At 32.0% G+C, this 5,074-nt stretch overlaps 1 protein-coding gene across 1 annotated transcript in view; it reads right to left on the reverse strand.

The window, feature by feature from the left end:
- LOC123564175 (leucine-rich repeat serine/threonine-protein kinase 1-like) overlaps positions 1–5,062 on the reverse strand; it is a 65,085-nt gene extending 60,023 nt beyond the window's left edge. Inside the window, exon 1 of the mRNA XM_053536823.1 lies at positions 4,914–5,062. The gene's annotated coding sequence lies outside the window, so the exon portion shown is untranslated. The remainder of the gene's footprint in view (positions 1–4,913) is intronic.
- Between the last annotated feature and the right edge of the window lie 12 nt (positions 5,063–5,074).

Genomic DNA, 5,074 nt, shown 5'->3' on the forward strand with positions numbered 1-5,074 from the left:
TCAATTAACTGCAAATAGTGTTAAACATCATAGAAAGAATGATGTCAAAATTGTACGACACATGCCCTATGAAAATGCTTAACAGAATAATAAATAAAATCCATGACAGGGTCATAACTTAAAACAAGAGGGCCATGGTGGCCCTATGTCGTTCGCCTAACCTTGACTATTTGATCTTGAACAAACATAATATTTATGACACACTGAATCATGAAGGGTAATTATCTGTGTTAAGCATATAAAAGCAAGTCTGATGATGATCCATCAAGTGCTTCACTATTTTTGGCTCCAGCAGCCCCTAAAAGGGGCAAAGAACCCCTCTATCTGAAAAAATATGAGAGAGGACCATACACTGATGCTACAGGCAAAGTTTCGTAAAGATCCATTAAGCTGTTCATGAGAGGTTGTTTAAATGTATTTCTATTTTTAGCTCTAGCTGCAGCTAAAAGGGGCAAAGTGCCACCACTGAAACAAATTTGAAAGAGGACCTTATACTGATGCTACAGATCAAGTTTGATGAATATCCATCAAGCGATTCATGAGTATCTTAGAAGCTGTTTAAAGGTATTTCTATTTTTAGCTCTAGATGTAGTGTTTCCACTTGAACAAACTTGAGAGAGGACCTTTATATATACATGTTGTGCACTGATGCTACAGACCAAGTTTTATGAAGATCCATCCAGCAGTTCATGAGAAGTCTTTTAAAGATATTTAAATATTATTAGCAAAACCCTATAAGCCACCAAAGTGCCCCCCATTTGAACAACTTTGCAGCTGGGGACCTTGCTAGTCAAAATAATATGATGGTCAGGTTGTTTTGTATTTGTGACAGGCAATCTTAAGAAACTGCCAAAACCCCGAAGGACCAAAATGATGGAGGATATATCAAAGTACGCAGTCATGTAAAGTTATTGGTTTTATTGTTTCTGCAAATTGCTGTGTAGAAGCGTTAATCGGGTACAGTACATAAATAGGTTTGAATAAACAGAAAATTCATAATTTTGGAAATTGTTTGATATTTTTACATAAATCAATAAGGGATTTAAACCCCTTTTTGATACATGTAAGTTTTATTTGAATTTATCTCATAATCGCAAAAAATCAGCATCAAAATCCAAATCAGCAGCAATGACAATTTAATCAGAATTTTCCTCCACTCAAGCTAGACCTATTTTGGTCTTTCAAGTGTTTGACGCCAGTGGAGATATTGCCCAAATGAAAAAATTATCTCAGTATTTCCTAGCATTGTGTCATATTAGTCAAGACTAGAGACCTTGCCAAGATGTTAAAGACCAAGTCTGGTGTAATTCTGACAAGTAGTTTCAGTTGAAATGTTTAAGTAAAAAAAAAAATGTTGATGCAGGACAACGGATGACTGATGATGGATGCCACACCTTTACTAATATCTCACCCTGAACAAGGTTCAAGTGAGCTAAAGACAACCTACCGGAGTCAGTCTCACCGCAAATAGACAAAGGCTGAAGCTGGAATGTACTTCGCTTGGAAGGGTATTCCACAGATAAATTATTCTTGGAACGCAAGCATTTAAGTAATAATTAATGTATGCATGAATTTGGAATTAGGTTGTTTATACATCTGGGCGAGATGATGGTGACATGCACAAATCTCAAATACAAAATCTCAAAAGTATCATATTGGCCTTTTCTCGTATCCTCGGCATTTCTCATATTCTCCTATTTTACCTTAAAGTTGTCAAATGATACATTGTTTGTTATTTTCTAGACTGACAAAACTGACACACTGGAAACTTCATGTGATTTGAATTAACATAAATTGATGAAAATACTGGCATTTTACTGATTTAATTTTATTTTTACAGCAGCATGCCTCCAGATTGTTCGACAACAACAAAAAATAATTTTTTTTTAGATGCTATATTTCTTAAGAAGGCTTTAAAACTTAATTACTGACAACTTTATGTTACGGAAACACATGAGAATTTGCTGTTTTTCCTACTTGTTACGATGAAAATCGAAAAGCGTTAGTCACACTTTTACTCCATGTAAACTGTCTCGATTATAAATATCTATATTTTTTAAGTCATTATTCACTACTTCAGCTACAGCGCTATTGGTTACGATGACGGGAAAATGTCTTTATTGCCGCAGCGGTCCATGATGATTCCCGACTCGGTCATCTTTTTTTCTTGATTTGGAACTTTTAAAATATTTTAGAAACAAAATTCATGTTCTAATGTTCATAATATGACCAAACTTCAATTTGAAAGAATTATTTTTTAGCCAAATCTGGAGGCATGCTAAGATAAGCTAAGATAAATTTTATTTTGAGTCGGCAAGACAAGTAACAATACAACATAAGCACTCTAGGTGCTTTTGAACCGACTATATGTTAACAAATTTATAAGGAACAAAAGTAAAACAAGCTGTAAAAGAAGGACATGGTTAAAAAACATATAAACATTAAAATTATTATTGTTGCAAATTAACCTAAAAATTACATCTAGCACAAAGACAGAACATTATAATAACATTGCACAATCAGGGAGATCTAGTATATAAAACAAACCATACATATTAGCACCTGAAAGAAACATAAAAATGACATGGCAGCATTTTGAATGTGTTACTGATAGATTTTAGATTTAACAACCATGGCATGTAATACAGTACATTTAAGACCATGTAATAGATTTAAAAACCATGTAACAGCTGCTGTTCTAGGTCAGTGGCCTAAAAACTGCCATAAGAAAATAAATGTAAAAATGTGAAGCCATCAAAACAAGCATAAAAATGCATAATTTAAAAGAAAGCTATTACCCAGCGGGCACAGAACGTCATTTCAACGTTGAAATATGGTTGAAATTTGGTCAGGTCATAAAACAACGTTGATTCAACGTCAGACTCTCAACGAAAAGATGTTGTTGAAAATCAACGTTGTTTCAACGTTGAAATAAGGTTGATATTTCAAAGTTGAAATATGGTCGAAATTACGACGTTGTTTCAACGTTGAAAAATCGTTGATATCTGACTAATGTCAAAGATATAAACTATATATATATATATATATATATATAGCCGATTCTTTTAGTTTGAAACAAAACATAATTCAAATAGCATCTACAAACACCTATGTAGTATAAGAAATCTACCTTAATTTTCCACGAAAAAATGAACATGTATCTAAACTGTTGGGGAAAAAATATGATATTAGATAGATATGTTGGTTCAAAAGTTTGATAATTTGCTTAATTCATTATAGAACTGACAGGTAAAAATTTGTTTTATTGTATTTTCAAAAAATAGTGTATTTATTAGCGTTCCAGAATTCATGAAAATGGACTAAAACTTGTAGATGATATTTTTTCACTTCCCGAAAAATGTTCCTCATTTGTTATTGTAATTTGGGTGTTGTCTAGCTCTTTTCGAAATAGTTTAATTACTTTTAATAATAATATTCATACATTTTAAAATATTCGGGATGATTATACTGGGATTTGTTGGGAAAATTTATAACACGTTTGTAACCATGGTTACCAAAGGTCCATCTCTCTCTACACATGTTAATTATTAGTCACGCCTGTATCCTGGTATTAGTTTACACATTAATTCAGTTAGTCTGATAGAGGTTTTAGCTGTTTATACATCATGTATAAAAGAATAGTGCAGAGGAAGAAGTGAGTACAATACTTTAAACATTATGATAACTTAGTAATTATATTCATCAATAATATTATATTTAAAAGACTGACGTGTTTGTACTTTAATATTATTAGGGTTTTTTTTAATCTGCGTTTTTCTTTAAAATCGACTCATACTTAAAAACTTGGAGGGGATATAGCTTAATCAGAAAATGTTGATAATATTTTAAATGCATCCATTAATTGTTTTATCAGCACGTTATTCATCATCACTGTTTTTGCATTTTTATTTAATTTACATGAAAATTTTAAATGATAATTGTAAAACACTCAAATCCTTTCATACATTTCAGGTGATACCAGGTCCAGTTGTTTTGCCATGATGAAGATTTTGAGAACTAAGCTATTAATGGACTTACTATGTTATTTAGATAAAAGACGATCACAGATCTATGAAATAAAGATCAGAAAATATACATGCTGATTACAAGTGCTAAATAAATAAAAAAAAAAAACAATGCCTAAAATACCAGTTCTTTTATATTCGTTGGATTATGGTTGGAATTCACATTTAAAACAGACATTAATGCCTTATTTTGTCTTGTCATAAAGACATCATTATAATGCATCACAAAAATGTCTTTTAAGATACGTCATATTTCAAATTTGAAAAACCATCGGGATTTCAACCATATTTCAACGATTTCAACCATATTTCAATGTTGAAATATGGCTGATATCCTGACGTTGTTTCAATGTTGAAATTTCAACGTCATTTCACCTTTCAAATCCAACTATATTTCAACGTTGTTTCAACGTTGTTGTGCCCGCTGGGTACCCAAACGAGGTAATTTACCCCGATTGGGAGATGTGCCCAGCCTGATAACTGCAGGAAAAGCCAAGCAAATACAACTGCATGCAAGACATAACTGAAAGACAAGGCAAAAATAAGAAAATAATACTACTGCATGATGAAAATCAGGAAAGCACAACTGCGGGAAAAATAAATAATATACAATTGCATGCAAGCAAAACTAAAAAATACTGGGCAAAATTAAATACATATGACTTATGTCACCACAGGAGCCTGAAATTCTATCTATAATGTTCCAAAATGGCTAAATATAAAAATGACCCTTTTATATATATATATAGGAGGGGTCATTTTTATATTTAGTCATTTTGGAGCATTATAGATAGAATTTCAGGCTCCTGTGATGTCACACAGGAAAACATGTACTGCTGCTTTAAAATCCTGATTACACTGTCGACCTTTCTGGAAATAATTACTTACAATACAACCTTGCTCTAAAGAGAACTATGAAAAGAAATTTATTTGTTCAAAGTCATATGATATCAACCAAGAAGAAAAAAATACGTAAATTCCCTATTTTCGTTTTGAAGTAACTGACGAACATATCCGAGGTTTCCAAATAAGTTATTTAGCACTTGAAC

The sequence above is a fragment of the Mercenaria mercenaria genome, chromosome 2 (genome assembly GCF_021730395.1).
Source record: "Mercenaria mercenaria strain notata chromosome 2, MADL_Memer_1, whole genome shotgun sequence".
Taxonomy (NCBI): domain Eukaryota; kingdom Metazoa; phylum Mollusca; class Bivalvia; order Venerida; family Veneridae; genus Mercenaria; species Mercenaria mercenaria.